The following is a 19009-nucleotide window of genomic DNA, read 5'->3' as shown; positions in this document are numbered from 1 at the left end:
CCTTCCCTTTCTCATCTTTTCTTCCTCTTTCTTCTCCCCTTTTCTTCTCTTTTCTTTTTTTTTTTTCGACGTCGTCCTTAGGTCATCGGTGGCTCTTTTATTTGTGTTGAATTGTCGTTTGCCAAGCTCCTTTTAGGTTTTTGCGTCGTTCGAAGATACTCGGTTGCCATCATATCGACCCATCTTTTCCGCCAGTGGCTGCAGACTCGCCTGGGGGCCATTCGGGCTTGGTGTTCCCCCTCAGGGCTTGAGCTCGAAGGTCTGAGCTTCTGTCACCCCGAGGAAGTTGTCCTACCTTGGATTTGCGTAGAAAGCTTTCTTGAAAGCTGGGATTCTTGATGAGGGCCCCAATCCTTGCCGCGATGGGGTTCTCCGCACCTTGGACGCTGTTTATTTTCCAATCGTCGCTGATGTGGCCCATCGCCTTCTTTTTTTTTTCTTTTTCATCTGGAATTTTTCCTCCGCTCTCAGCGAGGCTACGGGAGTTCGGTTCTCGTAGGCGAAGTCGAGGCGAAGTTCGGCTCCCGTGGGAGTCCGGACGAAGATTACCAGCCGTTGAAGTTGGTGACGGAGCCCAGCTCCCGTAGGGGTCTGGACAGAGTGGAGTCCTCCCTCTGATTGGAGTTGCGGATGGAGCCCGACTCCCGTAGGAGTCTGGGTGGCGTCTTCCTGCAATTAAAGTAATGTGCGAAGTCCGACTCCCGTAGGAGTCCGGACGGGGTTTATCATTAGTCGAAGTTGGCGACGGAGCCCGGCTCTCGTAGGAGTCCGGGCGGAACTTACCATCGATTGAAGTTGGTGACGGAGCTCGGCTCCCGTGGGAGTCTGGGCGGAGTCCTCCTTGCGGCAGAAGTCGCGGATGGAGTCCGGCTCCCGTAGGAGTCTGGGCCTTCGACTTTGCTCAAGTTAGGGCGAGATTTTTCTCCTGTCCCTAACAGGACTGTGGGGGTGCATGTGGGCGTTGTAGGGCCTCCCCCCACGATCTAAATGGAACCGGACCTTTGACTTTGCTCCAGTTAGGGTGAGATTTTTCTCCTGTCCCTAACAGGGCTGTGGGGGCGCATGTGGGCGTTGCCGGGCCTCCCCCCCATCCGATCTAAATGGAACTGGGCCTTCGACTTTGCTCCAGTTAGGACGAGATTTTCCTCCTGTCCCTAACAGGGCTGTGGGGGCACATATGGACGTTGCAGGGCCTCTCCCCCCATCCGATCTAAATGGAACCGGGCCTTCGACTTTGCTCCAGTTAGGGCGAGATTTTTCTCCTGTCCCTAACAGGGCTGTGGGGGCGCATATGGGCGTTGCAGGGCCTCTCCCCCCATCCGATCTAAATGGAACCGGGCCTTCGACTTTGCTCAAGTTAGGGCGAGGTTTTCCTCCTGTCCCTAACAGGGCTGTGGGGGCGCATATGGGCGTTGCAGGGCCTCTCCCCCATCCGGTCTAAATGGAACCGGACCTTCGACTTTGCTCAAGTTAGGGAGAGGTTTTCCTCCTGTCCCTAACAGGGCTGTGGGGGCGCATATGGGCGTTGCAGGGCCTCTCCCCCCATTCGGTCTAAATGGAACCGGGCCTTCGACTTTGCTCAAGTTAGGGCGAGATTTTTCTCCTGTCCCTAACAGGGCTGTGGGGGTGCATATGGGTGTTGCAGGGCCTCTCCCCCCATCCGGTCTAAATGGAACCGGACCTTCGACTTTGCTCAAGTTAGGGCGAGGTTTTCCTCCTGTCCCTAACAGGGCTGTGGGGGCGCATATGAGTGTTGCAGGGCCTCTCCCCCCATCCGGTCTAAATGGAACCGGGCCTTCGACTTTGCTCAAGTTAGGGCGAGGTTTTCCTCCTGTCCCTAACAGGGCTGTGGGGGCGCATATGGGCGTTGCAGGACCTCTCCCCCCATCCGGTCTAAATGGAACCGGGCCTTCGACTTTGTCGGGACAAGGTTTCCCTTTAGTTTCTGATACAGTTTGTTTGAATTGTCCAAAGACATACAGGTATGCAACTTTCGATTAAAATGAAGTTATTGGTAGTACATCCGTAAGTTTTTCGAGCTCCATGGTCGCGGGAGGTCGGCTCCTCTGAGTTCCTTAAGATAATAAGCACCGGGCCGAACTACTTCTTTGACTTCATACGGTCCTTCCCAGTTTGGGGCGAGTTTCCCCCGATCCTGAGGTTGCGAGACAGCGGCTCGTCGAAGCACTAGATCTCCTGCTCTAAAGGTTTTGTTCTTGACCCGGGTGTTGTAATATCGAGCGACTTTCTGTCTGTAGGCTGCCATTCGAACCTGAGCTATCTCCCATCTTTCTTCCAGCAGGTCGAGATTGGCTCTAAGACCTTGCGAATTTTGATGTTCGTCGAATGCCATGACTCGTGCCGATGGGAGTTTAAGCTCGATTGGGATGACGGCTTCCATACCGAAGGCTAAAGCAAAGGGGGTCTCCCCCGTAGGTAGCCTCTGGGTAGTTCGATATGCCCACAATACATGATAAAGTTCGTCCGCCCAAATTCCCTTCGCTTTTTCGAGCCTTATCTTAATCCCCTGCAAAAGGGTTCGATTAGTCACCTCAGCTTCGCCATTCGCCTGGGGATGGGCTACTGATGTGAAGTTGTGGGAGATGTTCAGATCTTCACAGAATTCGACGAATTTTGCTGCTGCGAATTGCCGTCCATTATCAGTGATTAGGATTTTAGGCAGACCGAACCTACACACGATCGACTTTCAGACGAAATCTTGCACTTTTGCTTCTGTGATTTTCGCTAGTGGCTCGGCTTCAACCCATTTGGTGAAGTAGTCGATCGCTACAAGGAGGAACTTCCTTTGCCCAGACGCCAGGGGAAAGGGGCCGAGAATGTCCATCCCCCATTGTGCAAAAGGCCATGGGGCACTCAAGGGTGTGAGCTTGGTGGCGGGCTGTCTCTGAACGTTGGCGTATCTCTGGCATCGATCACACTTTTTGACATATTCAATCGAATCATGATGCATTGTTGGCCAGTAATATCCCTGGTGGAGCAACTTGTGGGATAAAGATCTAGCCCCCAAATGGTATCCGTAAATTCTTCATGTACTTCCCACAAGGCGTAGTCAGCTTCCGAGGGCCGGAGACATTTTAAGAGGGGCAAGGAGTATGATCTCTTGTACAACTTGCCCTCATAAAGGATGTACCGGGAGGCCTGATTTCGGAGCTTCCGAACTTCTTTCGCATCCTGGGGGAGAACTCCATCTCTGAGATAGATTATCAGTGGGTCGACCCAGCTGGGCTCGTGGTCAATCTCCATCACGGGCCGCGATTCTTCTGTACTCGGGTGCTTTAGGACTTCAAAGAGAATGCCTTGGGGCAATTCGGCCGGAGCCGACGTCGCAGCTTGGAGAGAAGGTCAGCCCTGATATTTTCCAACCTTGGAATCTGTCTAATGTTGAAGCTGCTAAAGGCGGGAGTGAGCTCCTTTACCTTCTCAAGGTATTTGGCCATATTGTCCTCCCGCACTTCGTAACTCCCGCTGACTTGTCCCACCACTAGTTGAGAGTCGCTGTGCACCCGGAGCTGACCTATTTCCAGCTCTTTGGCGATCCTTAGTCTGCGATCAGAGCTTCATATTCTCTCCATTGTTTGTCGCGGGGAACTCGAAATGCAGAGCGTATTCTGTAATGACTCTCTCCGGACTGACCAAGATCAGGCCTGCACCTGCACCCGACATATTGGAAGATCCGTCCACATAGAGGGCCCAAAAGCGATCAGAGGGATCGGCCTCTTCTTCGGGGGAGTTCGGTTGGGACTTCAGATCGTCAACTTTGCTTTGCTCAGGTTCAGCTTCCTCTGGGATGGTACACTCTACTATGAAATCTGCCAGTATTTGGGCCTTCACGCTGGTCTGGGTCGATAATTGATGTCGAATTTCGTGAGCTCGATCGCCCATTTTGCCATCCTCCGGAGGTGTCCGTCTGGTGTAAAACTTCTTGATTGGTTGTTGGTGAGTAGCGTTATGGTATGCCCTTGAAAGTAGGATCGGAGCCTCCGGGCTGCAATCAATAAGGCGTAAGTCAGTTTTTTCTAATTTGATGTACCTGGTCTCGGCATCCCTCAACGTCGGCTAACGTAGTAGATTGGCCGCTGGACTTCGCTTCCTCTTTGACAAGAACGGCCGCGAGGCCATGGGAGAGACCGCCAGGTATAAAAATAGCTCCTCCCCAGGCTCAGGCTTTGCTAACAGCGGGGGTGAGCCAAGGTAGCTCCTTAATTCTTCGAATGTCTGTTGGCACTCGGAGGTCCAACAGAAGTTCTTCGGTTGCTTGAGGGTTTGAAAGAAGGGCAAGCACCGTTCGGCCGACCTTGGACGAAGCGATTAAGGGCCGCTATCCTCCCCGTGAGGTGCTGAACCTCTTTTATCGACTTTGGGGCGGCCATCTCCTGGATGGTGCAATTTTCTCTGGATTGGCCTCGATCCCGCGCTCTGATTCCATGAAGCCCAGGAATTTTCTGAGGTTACTCCGAAAGCGCATTTAGTTGGGTTCAGCTTCATTCTATATTTTCGAAAGGCGTCGAAGGTCTCCTCGAGGTCGACGACATGATCTCTGAAAGACTTGCTTTTTACGAGCATATCGTCCATGTAGACCTCCATGTTACGGCCGATCTGCTCCTTGAAGATTTTGTTCACCAACCGTTGGTAGGTTGCGCCCGCATTCTTGAGGCCAAAAGGCATGACCCTGTAACAGTAAAGGCCACGATTAGTGATGAAGCTTCTTTTCCTCATCTTCTGGTGCCATTCTAATTTGATTATAGCCGGAGAACGCATCCATGAAGGTGAGGAGCTCATGGCCCGAGGTCGCGTCCATCAGTTGATCGATTCTGGGAAGGGGGTAGCTGTCTTTCGGACAGGCCTTATTCAGCTTTTTGAAGTCTATGCACATCCTCCACTTGCCGTTTGCTTTTTTGACCAGGACAACGTTGGAAATCCAATCAGGATAATTGACTTCCTTAATGAATCCGGCTTAAGGAGCTTATCCACTTCCTCGGCTATCGCCTTCTGCCTCTCCGGAGCATGACTTCGGATTTTTTCTTTCGTCGGTCGATGCTTTGGATCGACGGCCAGATGATGCTTATGACTTCCGTGTCAATCCCGGCATGTCTGCTGGAACCTAAGCGAAAACGTCTGCATTCCTTCGTAAAAAATCAATGAGACGCATCCGCACCTCTTCCCCTAGGTTGGAGCCGATCATGCTACATGCTCTGCATTCCTGTCGTTCAAAGGGATTGGTACCAGATCTTCGATTGGGGCGCCCCTTCTTCGGTGAGTCATCGCAGCATCCAGTCCATCGACGGGGCAGGAGTCAGATTGATCGCTTCTTCGCAAGGCTATATTGTAGCAGTGTCTGGCCAGGGCTTGGTCTCCCCGGACCTCTCCGGTCCCCTGGTTGGTGGGAACTTCAACTTCAAATGGTAGGTCGATACGACGGCTCGGAGAGCATTGAGGCCAGGTTGGCGAGATTGCATTGTAGGTGATGGGCCTTCACCACCAAGAAATTCACCAGGGCCCTGGATTGCCTTGGGTTTGACCTGCGGCCATAGTCAAAGTTATTATTCCTTCCGTCGGAATGGCATCACCGGTAAATCCTACCAAAGGGGAGCTGATCGGCCTCAGATGGCTGTCAAGGTGGACATTCTTGAAAAGGCATCGTAGAACAAGATGTCGATCGAACTTCCATTGTCGACAAGAACGCGACGGACGTCGTAATTTGCTATATTCAAGGAAACTACGACCGCATCGTTATGAGAGAATTGGACTCCCTGAGTGTCTTCTTCGGTAAAGGTTATGGGCTCTTCAGTCTTTTGCCGCTTGGGGGATACGGCCGGTATATTGGTCATTTTCTGTTGGGATCCTCCCGAGATGGTGTTGGCGAAATCCGTCGGAGGCCGATCGCCCGGCCACTCCATGCCGGTGACCATAGCCAGAGGGCACGAGGCCTGGGAAACCAGAGGCGAGATCGAGGTCCGAGATATGGTTGCGGAGGCCGTGGGTAGCTGCGCGGATGCTTCACGAGAAGGCATCGGACGAGGATCCAGTGGGGGAAAGGAGAAGTGGGTGTCGAAGAAGATGACCGGAGGCGGTCCCATTGAGCGCTCCTTTAAGAACAAGGATACTGCGAAGACACAGCCCTTCCTCTAGTGCCAATCCTGTTGGTGCAAAAATCCGCTTGCGCCGGAGAAGCTGGAGTTGAGGGAGTCACCGCCGGGACCTGCAAAAGAAGTCTAAACCGGAGGTGGGGTTGCTCCGGCAAGACCCTCCGATGCTCAAGTCAGTTCTCTGCCTCAACAAGAATGGAGTGCTCGAACGAAAATTTTAGCAGAATTTTTAGGTAAAAATGAGAGTTTATAGAATAACGTATCTGGGGTTTCCCTTTTATAGACGGAGGGGGCAACAAATTGATAGCGACGCCTGTAACCGTCTGGTAGTGGGCCACCCAGAGTCAGGGAGAATTTATTGCGGAGGGTAGTGGAGTGGGATCGTGGCTATCGCCGTGGCTCGCTACGTGGAATCAGTTACGGGGAATCGAGCGGCGTCTGCTGTCGTGACTCGTCAGGGAGTGGTGGACTCGCACAGAATCTACCGCAGGGAGTGGAGCAGAGTCGTGGCCGTTAATACGGCCTGTCAGGGAGTAATGGGGTTACGCAGAGCCACCGCAAGGAGTGGAGCAGTGGTGTCCGTTACTGTGGCTTGTCAGGGGATCCAGACTTGTTGGCCGAAGTTCGGTTGGAGTTGGTAGCGAGGTCTGACACCCGTAGGAGTTCGGACGAGGTCTTCCCGCAGCCAGGATAGAAGATGGAGTCTGACTCTCGTAAAAGTACGGACGCAGTCTACTTGTAATTGGGGGTCGTAGGCGGAGTTCGACTCCCGTAGGAGTCTGAACGAGGCTTACCAGCGGCAGAAGTCATGGACGGAGCCCGGCTCCCGTAGGAGCCCAGGCGGGGCTTCCTTGCTGCAGAAATCATGGCGAAGCCCGGCTCCCATAGGAGTCCGGGCGGAGTCTTCCTTGCTGTAGAAGTCATGGACGGAGCCCGACTCCCATAGGAGTCCGAGCGGAGTCTTCCTTGCTGCAGAAATCATGGACGGAGCCCGGGTCCCGTAGGAGTCCGGGCGGAGTCTTCCTTGCTGTAGAAGTCGTGGACGGAGCCCGACTCCTGCAGGAGTCCGGGCGGAGTCTTCGTTGCTGTAGAAGTCATGGACGGAGTCCGGCTCCCGTAGGAGTCCAGGCGGAGGCTTCCTTGCTGTAGAAGTCGTGGACGGAGCCCGGCTCCCGTAGGAGTCCGGGCGGGGGCTTCCTTGCTGCAGAAATCGTGGGCGGAGCCCAGCTCCCATAGGAGTTCGGGCAGAGTCTTCCTTGCTGCAGAAATCGTGGGTGGAGCCCGACTCCCGTAGGAGTCCGGGCGGAGTCTTCCTTGCTGCAGAAATCGTGGGCGGAGTCCGGCTCCCGTAGGAGTCCGGGCGGAGTCTTCCTTGCTGTAGAAGTCGTGGACGGAGCCCAGCTCCCGTAGGAGTCCGGGCGGAGTCTTCCTTGCTGTAGAAGTCGTGGACGGAGCCCGGCTCCCGTAGGAGTCCGGACGGAGTCTTCCTTGCTGTAGAAGTCGTAGACGGAGCCCGGCTCCCGTAGGAGTCCGGGCGGAGCGACGGGAGCTCACCAACAGTTGTTGAAAGTCGGAAGAGACTCGCGAGGGTCGACCCTGCCAAGAACTTCAGCCGAGGGTATTTTATGCCCAACAAGTATAAATTTATAAAATTATATAATTTATATTTTTAATATAATATAATTAATTTTATATTTATGATTGTGATAAATAATTATTATTTTATTTATAATATATTTTAAAAAATATAATTGCTTATTATTATGATTAAAATAGATTTTTAAAAAATTAATTATAATTTTTTTAAAAAAATAAAAAACTATTAATGACGACATTAGTGATGGGTGAAGCCATTGCTAATAGTTTCAAATTAAAAAAAAATAAAAAACTATTAGCGACGACATTAGTGATGAAAAATTTTATCGCTAATAGTTTTAATTAATAAAAAATTAAAATAAAAAAATTTAGCGATGGCTTCGTTGTCGCTAATGTCATTGCTAATTATCTCTATTAGCAACAGGAACATTACTATCTCTAATAATGATGATTAGCGATGAGTTTATTTTCAATAAACTTTTAGCGATGGGGTTTTGTTGCTAATAGTATTAGCGATGGGATTTAGATTATTAGTGACCGCGAATAGCTATCACTAATAATCCATTTTCTTGTAGTACGAGTAACAGTTTGAATTGTGTTGTAGAAGCCTTTTCTTCTAGCAAAGGTAGGATAAATGGCATTCATGATTCTATCACGTACTCATGGACATTGCACAAAATCATGAAGAGGAAGTGGACAAATTACAAAGATACTTTACCAAAGTTCTCAAGTTCTCGAAGGAGAAGATGGAGGAATTGAGGAAATAGTAGGAGGGGGTTGCCGTGATCACTCAAAGCTTCTGTCAAAGGCTCCCATTAGAGTCGATCACCAAGGATTTTAAGTAGGGGTGGCAATCCAATCGAAGCAGGTCGGGTATAAATGGGTCAGATCTGATACAAATTGAGTCAAAAAATTTTAAATCTGGATCAGACCTATTTATTATATAGATCATATTTTAAAATCTAAATCCAACCTATTTAATAAATAGATAACTCGACTTGATCTGCTTACAACCCATTTACAACCCAATCAAGAAAATAAAACCTGGCCCTTCTATAATCTGTTTAAAAAAATAAAAAAAATTAAAACCTACTCCACCCAACCACCTCTTTGCCCTTGTCGCATCTTCGCCTGACCACATCTCTACCCTCACTGTGCTCTCGCCACCTCTGGCTCTACTCGACCGAAGCTCTCATTCCTCATTCGAAAAAAAACTCATTTTAGCATCCAATTTTTCCCTAACTTAGAAGCTAAACTAGCTTCAAAATCCAAAATAAATCACATAACTTTTTTAGTGTTCCAGGTGACCTAGCATAAGAGGCTTCTTCCTTAATCACTTCCCCCCACATTATTCCACAATCCCACTCGATGGCAAAAGCTAAACCACCACCAAAATCAAAGGCAAATAAACCCAAACACCCACAATTTAGAGTTCCAGACATCCAAAGATGAGAAAATTATTCTTAGCAACATTTTTATTCCCAAAACAATCACACCTTTGTTGTACTAGAATAGCGATATCTTGATGTGGACAACAGAGCTATCAGAAGTCGGTGACATGATTTAGATTCGATTTAGATTGAAGAAGCTCCATTAAATTGACTCTACTTCAGTTATTTATTTTCAATCAATAATTTTTTTTATCCATTTAGTTTTGGATCCATAAGGCCATACTTCGATTTGTGTTGGTTTGTCCACGTTATTTTTGGAGCCACCACTTTCCACACACCTAGGGAAGAAATATGAATGCCAGCATGTGCCATGCCCAAAGATTCTCATGCCTAATTGTGCCAAGCATCAAGCACTCATATAGAGTTTCATTTTTTTTTTAAGATTTCTTAAGAGTTTTTGGCTACTTAATTATTTTATTGAAGGCTGATTTCTTTCCTATGGTAGATTACTTTGTTTGAAAATTAGACATAATGCTTTACTTTTTTGTATAAGGGTTGATTTCTTCCTTATAAAAGATAAAAGATTTCTAAAGAAATAGGACCCCTAGGGCCCTATATAAATCTTTGTATCTTTCGTGAAGAAAGCAATGGATGATTTTACAAATTCTACAAATACTTGTATCAATCGCTCTAAGAGGGAAAATGTGTGAGATCCAAAATCACCCCACAAGGAGAGAGTGTGAGGCTCACTTTCTATCCTATCCTTTAACTTTCATTTACTTAAGATCCAGTATTTCTACGATCCTGATTCGACTCCACCATCTACCCACGCAAGCCTATCCCATCAAAAAAGATCTGTCTCCTCTAGAATTTTCATCTATCATGCTGAAAGAAAAGAATGATCTTTTATTCTACAGATCATATGCTATCAAGGACCTTCGTTCCTTCTCAGTTGATCTTTGATTTTTATTTTTCTGTTAGATCTGATGTTGGTAAAGACCTAGTTCTTTATCGATGGATCTTGGTTAAAAGATTAAGAGCCTTAATCACCTTAATCAGGATGATTTCTTAACTACCACGATCCAGATTCTTATCATCTTCTTGAATTTTTTCATATGTTTAATGTTTTACTTTCTCTCATTCCATTCATTTTTTTTTTGCATTTACTTGTGAGCATATTTAATTTTTGCTATCTGTTTATATACTTTTCTATTGCTAGTTATTTACTGATCTCTAGAATGGTATTTATCTGCATCATTTAGATTGATCTCATTTTGATCTCGTATCAATCAATCACGCCTCCTAAGCAGAGTATAGGCAACTATATTGTCTGTTCTGAGAATAATGATGCCCTTGGTCGGACGTGATTTATTGTTAATGAATAAAAGAGAGCTTAATCATTAGGATTGGTTTCTTTCTTTTTTCTTTAGGATTATCCCGCATCACATCTCCACCCCAAACCCCGCTCCCAACACACAAATTGGAACTAGGAGAAGAAAATAAGAGACATAAAGAGGGGAGGGAGGAAGGGAAAGAGAGAGAGAGAGAGAGAGTGACCTATAATTGGCCACGATAACAACGAGGCCGACGATGCTGACACCCTCACAGAAGGAGAGCGTGAGGACCCTGAAGTTCTTGAAGGACCTGGCAATCAACTCGACGCAGTCATCGGTGACGACCATGCACTTAATGTGGAGCTCCTTCACCTTTGGAACTCCAATTTCTTCGCATCGGCATTGTCTCGAGAACTTGGCCTCGACATCGACATCATCTCTACAACAACAGCATCATCATGAAGGAGGAAAGGGAGGAGAAAAGATAAGAAACCCTAGCCATGCGAATATCCGATGGGGAATTGAAAATCGATGAAATACAAGGTGTAGTGACTAGCGCACGCCGCGCACTATGTGGGAGGCCCACTAGCATGTTACTGATCCAACCCATATACTTGCTAATCTGGTCCAACCCAAAACTTATATGGGTTAAATGGGTTAAACAGGTTAGATATATAAAATCTGAATCCGATCCAAATAATAAACAAGTTAAATGAGTTAATCTATTTATAATCTGAATCTGTTTAGCCTAAATCCAAACATATTTATGACAGATCAAACACTGATCGGATTGGTGGATTGAGTCATATTTTGTCATCTCTAATTTTAAGGATGGAGAAAAGTTACAGTATAAGATGGGGGCATTCTTGCTGACAAAGGACCACCAACAACTCCATTTTTCGTTGGAGGCTGATTGTGATGCCATTGTTAAGGGTGGACCCTGATTTGCTGTCGGCTAGTTGCTGGCCTTAGAGCCATGGGTACCCGACTTCGTGTTGTAGTCCAATAGATAGTAGTGTAGCTGAGGCTTGGGCTACCAATTGAGTATTAGAAAACGACAACTATCCTTGGAATCATAGCAGATGTGGGGAAACTATTAGCAATAGATGATTTCACTGATTAGCTCCAAAAATTGGGGTTGGCTTGGATCTAGGTAGAGGTTGACTTGGTGGAGCTATTGAAGCTTGGGGTGTTGATCAACAGGAGTAGAGGTGTTTTTTGGTAGCCCTTTATCTATGAGAATATATTGGCCATGTGCCACCAGTGGGGCCAGCTCTGGCACATTTATGAAGGGTGCTGATTCTCCGAAGTGGAACTTAACTTAGAGGGGAACAACTATCTTTTGTAGTCAAATATCTTTGTGAAAGTAGGAGGGAGCATATACAATCTGGGTGTCCTATCGTCGATGGTGGTGGAAAGAGGAGGAGATCGTGGTTCTAATAATAGTGGAGATGGGGGTTTTGCTCAAGTGGTTCACTCATGGTTCTGCCAATGGCTGGTCACTTCTAGGCTCTAACAACCTAGGGCACCATGATCTGGGGTGAAGGAAAGGTAAGAGACCAAGTCTAATCTAGACTTGTTAGAGCCGAACTTATCCTCATTGCGGCCAAGTTCGTCAAGATAGCACTGAGCTCCCAGGCTCACCCTCTGACTCGGATGAGTAGCAGAAACCAAGCAAGGTGGCTTGTTGTCGATCTCTATGTAGGTGGTAGGATGAAATCAAGCTTGGATGAGCCAAACGGGTGACTTTGGATAATGGGTTGAATCAGCATTTAAGATTCTCACGGACATGAGCACAAGTGGAGAAGGAATTAATGGACCTGGGCTGGGAGGAGGGCCCAATTGCATGTGATTCGAGGTTGGTGGAGAAGGGCTACCCCAATCTAAAGAGAGCCAGGAGCCCAAATGCATCTGCGGCCCAGATCTAGAAGGTTATTAGGGCCTGTAGTCAGATTCGAACTCACTTGGGCCATTGATCTACAGCCCATGTGGGAAAGATGTTCTGGGCCAGATTTGCCCACGCTGTAGAGGGCATGGGGATAGATCATCATCCTCCAGTTGGATCACTGGAGTTAGAGGGGGCAGTGCCCCTGAGTTAGGGGCCAGGAGGCCCAGTTTGAGGTTGTTTAACTTTGTTCAACAAGCCAATACAAGAGAGATTCTACAAAAAAAACTTGGGAAAGACTTTGCTGGTTGTGTTCTGTGTGACTCAGCACTTGAATTCGTCAATCACCTTTTTATCTCCTACCCTTTTGCTGGCTATTATTAGAACTTTTTCTATGACTATAACCCTATTGCACCACCTAACACTTTGAAGAAGATCCTTTTCTTGGTGTAAGATAAAATTTTTCCCTTAGATGAGGGTCAGGATTTTTGGTTTGTTTGCTGCTTTATGCTGGAGTATTTGGAACGAGCGCAATGCTCGTATCTTCCGTCACAAATCTGCTGCCCCTTAGGTTTGTTGCTAGAAAATATGGAATTTAGCCTTGCAACAGTCCATTCTCTTGAAAGAGAGGGATCTACTAGGTTTTTCATTAATGGTTGCTAATCTAAAACCTTGTTCATTAGGCCCATCTAAAGATAGTGATCGCGTACTATACATAAGCTCTCGTCACTACATGCTGCCTTCTTGTCTAATTTTCTACCAGACCTTAGGGACAATAATGAAGATAGTTTTACCTGGAGAACTATTATATGATCTTTTATCCAAATTCAGCTCTTTTCTGAGTCTCTTTCTATACTGCTGCCTCATATTTGGTCATTGATGCTGTTAGTTGGAGATAATGATGATGAAACTATTGACACCTTGGTTGGGAGTTTGGGGAAGAAAAGAAAAGAAAATACTAGTAAGAAAAAAAAAGAGAAGAAAAAAAAGAAAGTATATTTCTTTCCTCTTGATTGGAAGTTTAAAGAAAAAAGAAAATTATTTCTTCCTTTCTTGATTAGAAGCAAAGAAGAAAGAAAAAGAAAGAAAATGTTACAACCTTCTTTTACTATTATACCCTTGAAAGGAATCCAATAAACTGAAGAAAGAAACCAAGAAAAGATCTTATCTTTTAATTTTTTTCATCTTTCTTTTTATTTTCATTGATGTTTTTCATCCATAGGAGTTCAATCAGATGGGAGACTTAGGTGGGAGGCTTGAAATAAGCTTTAGGATTGAAATGTAATATTAATTTTGATCTTCATTATTAAAGGGATAAGATAGAGATTATAAAAGATTCACTAACTCTCAATTTTTTTTCTCTCTAATTTCACTCAATTGGGAGAAGAAAAAGTTAGATTTGAGAGAATTTGTATTCTCTCCTTTTCTTTTCTTTTTTTTTATTAAAAAACTCCAAACCAAGAGAAAGTTAATACTTTCTCTCCTATTCTTTTCTTTTCTCTTCTTTTCTTCCCTCCTAACCAAGGCATGAATGAAGGTTTTACTCACTATTGTCCTTTCGAGATGCTTACGACTAGTTATGTGATTTTTAATCCTGAGATTCCTCATGATCCTCTACTACTACAATCTACTAAGAGATAGGGATGAAGATTGACTCACTGGAGACCTCTTTTGTGAGCTTGACTCCCTCTACAAATCCTTCGAGTCTCATCTTGTTTTGGGAGACGATGATGTATTATGGCCTGATGAGTTCTGATATTCTATTCATGGGGCTTTAATTGCCTTCTGGGTATTTTGTATCCCAACATCCGAGTCTCCTGTCTACAACTCTTCGTCTGATGTTTGTTACTTCTGATCTTTTTCTTAAAGTTGTAAACCCTTGTAAATTCCTGAACAGTCCTATCTATACATATCTTATATTTTTATTAATAATTTTGGTGACTAATGTGCCTAATGCACACTGTCTCCTCACTCAAAAAAAAAAGGGGAACAAAGAACAATGCTAATGATTAGTGATTTGAATAAATATGAATGAAGCACATCTAACATGGCTCCATTACAAGTAAAAAAATGGACTCATTGTTACACTAACCGACAATGAATTGAGACAACCACTGATCCAACAAAACATCAACTACTAATAAGGTAACAAGCATCCTTATCTAGCCAAGGGTCATTGCAATTAAGAACCCCAAACCCCATATAAAAGGAAATCCCATACACACCATATCGAATATATATCAAAACAAATACAAAATTAAGGGAAATAGAAACATGGATACCATGATGCTAACCTTATCTCCTCAACTTTCTCCATATCGAACTCCAAGCTATAAGGAGAAGACCAATCAGATACTAACTCTAGTAATTGCTAAGTAAGAAAAAGGAGGATGAAGAAGGTGGAGTACAAAGGGTGGTGGAGCCTTAGGGTTTTCCCTTCCACCTATGTTGAAGCCTTGCCATGGACTCTCAACTCCAAGCTGTCGTGGGATGGTTCTCAGAGGTAGAAGATGAGAAGGATAATATGGTAGTATCCATCACTTCTTCCAATTAAGGTTTAAAGATAAATCAAGATCCTTCGAATCCAAACTGATGCTAGTTTAATGGGTTTATGTTATGTCAACTAGATCAAAGGCTAACTTATCTTGGCTGATAACTTGACATGTTTAGGTGCTATACTCAGGATAAAGAGAGATAAACCCCACGTATCTCTAATTCAAATGCTATCTGATGGTTGTTCCTTCATGACCGCAACCAAATGCCCGTTACTGGGCACCAACTTTTTGATCATGGAAAAGAAAACAAAGACATGAATTACCATGATATTGATGAATTTATGTGGAGCTCTAGACAAATAGTAGAGGATCGTAATAGTATCATAAAATTAAAATTAGAAAGAAGAGAGGATCCAAGAGTGAAAAATCAATAATTAAGCATGCATTTTGGTAAAATCATCATCTAGAAATAAATCCATAAGTTTATCATTCAGCCATAACATTTTGAGATATATTAATCAAACACTAGCTAGGAGCCTACTTGTTGACTGCTGTGTGTTTCTCCACAAAAGGAAAATAACTCCAGGAGAAGGCACAGCTACTAGCCTACTACTATTTTGGATGGAAGGCTCAACTGCTCTCCTTACTTATCCATTGCCAAGTGAGAGAAATGGGCTACCAACTAAAAAATAGAAGCAATTGGAAGGTGGAAATTAACGATCTCAAGGTTGGCTCAGTGGAAGATGGGAACCAGTGCTTGTATCCCCTTCCCTCCTCTCTTTCTAGAAAAGTTATTGGTTAGAATGATTCTACCACATGCACTTTGGCCATCCAATAACAAACCAGCACATCTACTATGAAAGTTAACTTTTTTCATTCAAATGAGTAAAAATTGTCTTTTGGCTAATCAGAGTTAATAGTGAAAATTTTTCATTTAGAATTTTCAGTCAAGCTTGGATAACGGTGTATCTTTTTTCAATAATAGATGATGTGCTGGCTTGTTATTAGATGGTCTAAAATGTATATGGTAAAACCATTTTGATCAATAATTTCTTCTCTTTCTGTGCCTTATTTGCAGTCCCATGCTATGTACATAAAGGCCTAGGTTATATCTTTCACGTGCAAGGAGGATTCACCTTAGCATGAATTTGTTGTTGGATCATTAAATAGCCACTTTGCAATCCATGTGGATGATAAAAGAGTTTGGAGTGCTTTGAGATCTATGTAGTGAGCAATCCAATAGCTGATTTTGTGAAAGAAAATAATTATTCTTTCATGCAACGATACAACCTGAACCAATATAATACATACATATTACATAATATTTGTGGAGAATATATATAAATAAACATTTAAAGTGTTAAACAGAATGATCTATTTGTAGTACTAAAAGTAAAATGCTTCATTATGTACAACCAAAATGCAAAATAATACAAAGACCATGCTATTTAAGCTTCACTCAAAGGCTAGCTACATGGTCTATGCGTATCTTTCATTATATCCTTTTTTTTATCCTTCATTAACATCATTACTTATTTCACTATATATTTGTCAAAATTCAAAGAATTAAAAAAACAAGTGAACTTGTATCTCCAAATAAATTTGGCTATTTGACTTATTCTCCATAACCATTTAACCAAAATGGGGTATTCATATATATGTTGCATTGCAAGTTCACCATGAATCATGTTGCAACAGTCGATCTAACATCTTTATCCAAGGATATGATAACCACAATCACCTCATCAGTCATCATCCAATTAGGTAAGAAATGTTATACAAGTGAAGAGCACTATCTAACCAGCATCAATATTCAAATAAGTATCATAAAAAAAATTAGGGTTGAACAAATTGTGAATAATGGAATGATGCTTGCAGATCTAATTCCCATGCCACCCACACAATTCAGAGGGCATAGGTTTCCTAGATCAATTCACTCATGATAAAATCTTGAATAATTGTGATCTAAATCGGCTCCAATTATCTTGGGATGATAGATCCCACCATTATCATGCTTAACTTATATCTATCTAATTCCACCACATCACCGATGGCTCATATTTGCAACTAGTTGCAATTTAATAAGCTGATCACAAGAGGAGAGAGTGTGAAAATGTTTGCAATTTATAAACTCTAACAGATGTTATGAGAACCATGTGAACATGATCATACCTCCATAGATTTATCCTATAGCATTAAAAGTTAGTTTCTTGATGAACAACATGAAAAGTTAGGCTATATTTGGTGTCATTGTCACTTTTTTTAAAAAACAAATTATGAAAATAAGAATTGTATATCTATTTTTTTTTTAGATTTTTGATAACAGAAAACATGTTTGGTTTACTCTTTTTTTTCTTTCTTTCTATCTTTTTTTTTTTACAATAAGGGCCAATAACATAGCTAGTGGTGAGGAGAGAGGGAGGAGGGATGGGGCTAGTGACGTGGTCGAGGATAAGGGAGAACTTGACATTGGGTGGAGAGGCAATTGAGGAGCAGCGGAGGAAAAGAAAGTTTGAGATGGGGCCAACAATGTGGTCAGAGATGAGGATAGCCCGCATTAGATAGAGAGATGGTCGGCAAGGTCTTAGGGGGAGCCAGTGTGGTTGGGTGGGGCCAATGGGGTTGAAGATGAGATTGGTGGAAGAAGAGGAGTTAGGAGAAGGGTGAAATCTCATTTTTAAAAAAACTATAAGTGAATTTTTTCTGCTTTCTCTTTTTCTAAGAATAATGGAAGTTGTTCCAACAAAATAAATAGAAATAGAAACAGAATAATCAAATATACTTTTTACATTGGCTTCTGTATTTTTATTTGGAAAAACAAAAGAAATAGGTAAAAAAGGGTAGCCATTTAGTATGTTGGACAAGATAATAAAAAGAAAAAAATAATAGAGTTCACCCGTTCAAATTACTACTCTTGTATTTATGACAATAATTGGCAGAGCAATACATGGAGTTAAGTGGCACAATATACTCACATACTACACAATTCTAGAATCCCAGATGGGGGCAAGTATACTAACATGTGACCGGAGATTAGCAGCAGTAATTTGATATCAGGCAATGCATTGGGGTGTATGGATTTGGAAACATGCATCACTAGGTCCATTCAAATTTTATTTTAGGTCACAATTTTAGACCATGAGCCAGTCCATCAAACAATTGGATCTTGGTTGGCCATATCCATAAAAAAATTTTAAATCTATTTGGATCAATTTAGGTCAAGCATGACCCATAACCATTCCCGCACATTTAAGTCAGGGCCAAATGGGATCTAGATTTGGATTTAAACCAAGATAAAGAAAAATAGAAAAACTATTGGTCATTATAAATTTGAAAGTATAGTAATAGTGACAGGAATTATAATAGTATAAATTAATGATAGTATTGGTGTGAATATTGTTGTATTTAGGAAAAGGGTACAAAAATTATTTATGTTTTTTAAGAATATATAAGACCCAAACGTATAGGGTAATTAAGTCAATACATAATCAAGAATTTGGCATTTAAATAAGATTAGTTACAATAATACAAAAAAAGTCTTAGATTTGTTTTTAGTGGAGCTAGGGTTAGACATGAGGAAGGGTGTATGCAAGAATCTTATAAGGGTGGATACATAGCAAGAGAAGAGTACCATAGAAATCAAGCTAGTTAAAGACACTAAGAGAATATTGAGAGAAGAACCTCACCACCTCGGCTAGTGAGGGATAATTTATTTATAGATAATGATACCTCGAAAATATGGTATAGACAATATTACAGTTATGGTATATACAATATTTCAAGCCCTAAGTATAGAAAATACAGATATTACAGGGTGTACATTCCTAATGATGCACCATAAATATGGTATATTACAACATTGTAGGCCCTAAGTATAGAAAATATAGATATTACATTCTAATTCAAGAAATTGATATGTCAACCCTTGTCTTTACTCCCCAACAAGCCCAATGGGAGGGTGGTCATATAGAGCTTGGATCAAATAGCTATGAAACACAAGGTAGATAGGCCCTTTGTGAGAGCGTCCGCAAGCTGATCAGAGGAGCCAATAAATCAAATGAGAAGCTACTGTCAGAAGACTCGTTCATGAATAAAATGGTAGTCTATCTCAATGTTTGGTCCGAGCATGAAAGAGCGGATTAGCACTGAGATAAATTACAGAGATATTATCACACTATAGTGTTGGAGGATTCCAAAGTTG

At 43.4% G+C, this 19009-nt stretch overlaps 2 pseudogenes; one reads left to right on the top strand and one right to left on the bottom strand.

The window, feature by feature from the left end:
• The window catches only part of LOC140855691 (serine/threonine-protein phosphatase 2A activator 2-like), a 49992-nt pseudogene extending 35362 nt beyond the window's left edge, over positions 1–14630 (bottom strand).
• A 73-nt stretch (positions 14631–14703) lies between these two features.
• LOC140855688 (uncharacterized) overlaps positions 14704–19009 on the top strand; it is a 24373-nt pseudogene continuing 20067 nt past the window's right edge.

The sequence above is a fragment of the Elaeis guineensis genome, chromosome 1 (genome assembly GCF_000442705.2).
Source record: "Elaeis guineensis isolate ETL-2024a chromosome 1, EG11, whole genome shotgun sequence".
Classification (NCBI taxonomy): domain Eukaryota; kingdom Viridiplantae; phylum Streptophyta; class Magnoliopsida; order Arecales; family Arecaceae; genus Elaeis; species Elaeis guineensis.
The sequence above is the reverse complement of the archived record's forward strand: the minus strand, read 5'-3'. Positions and strand labels throughout refer to the sequence as shown.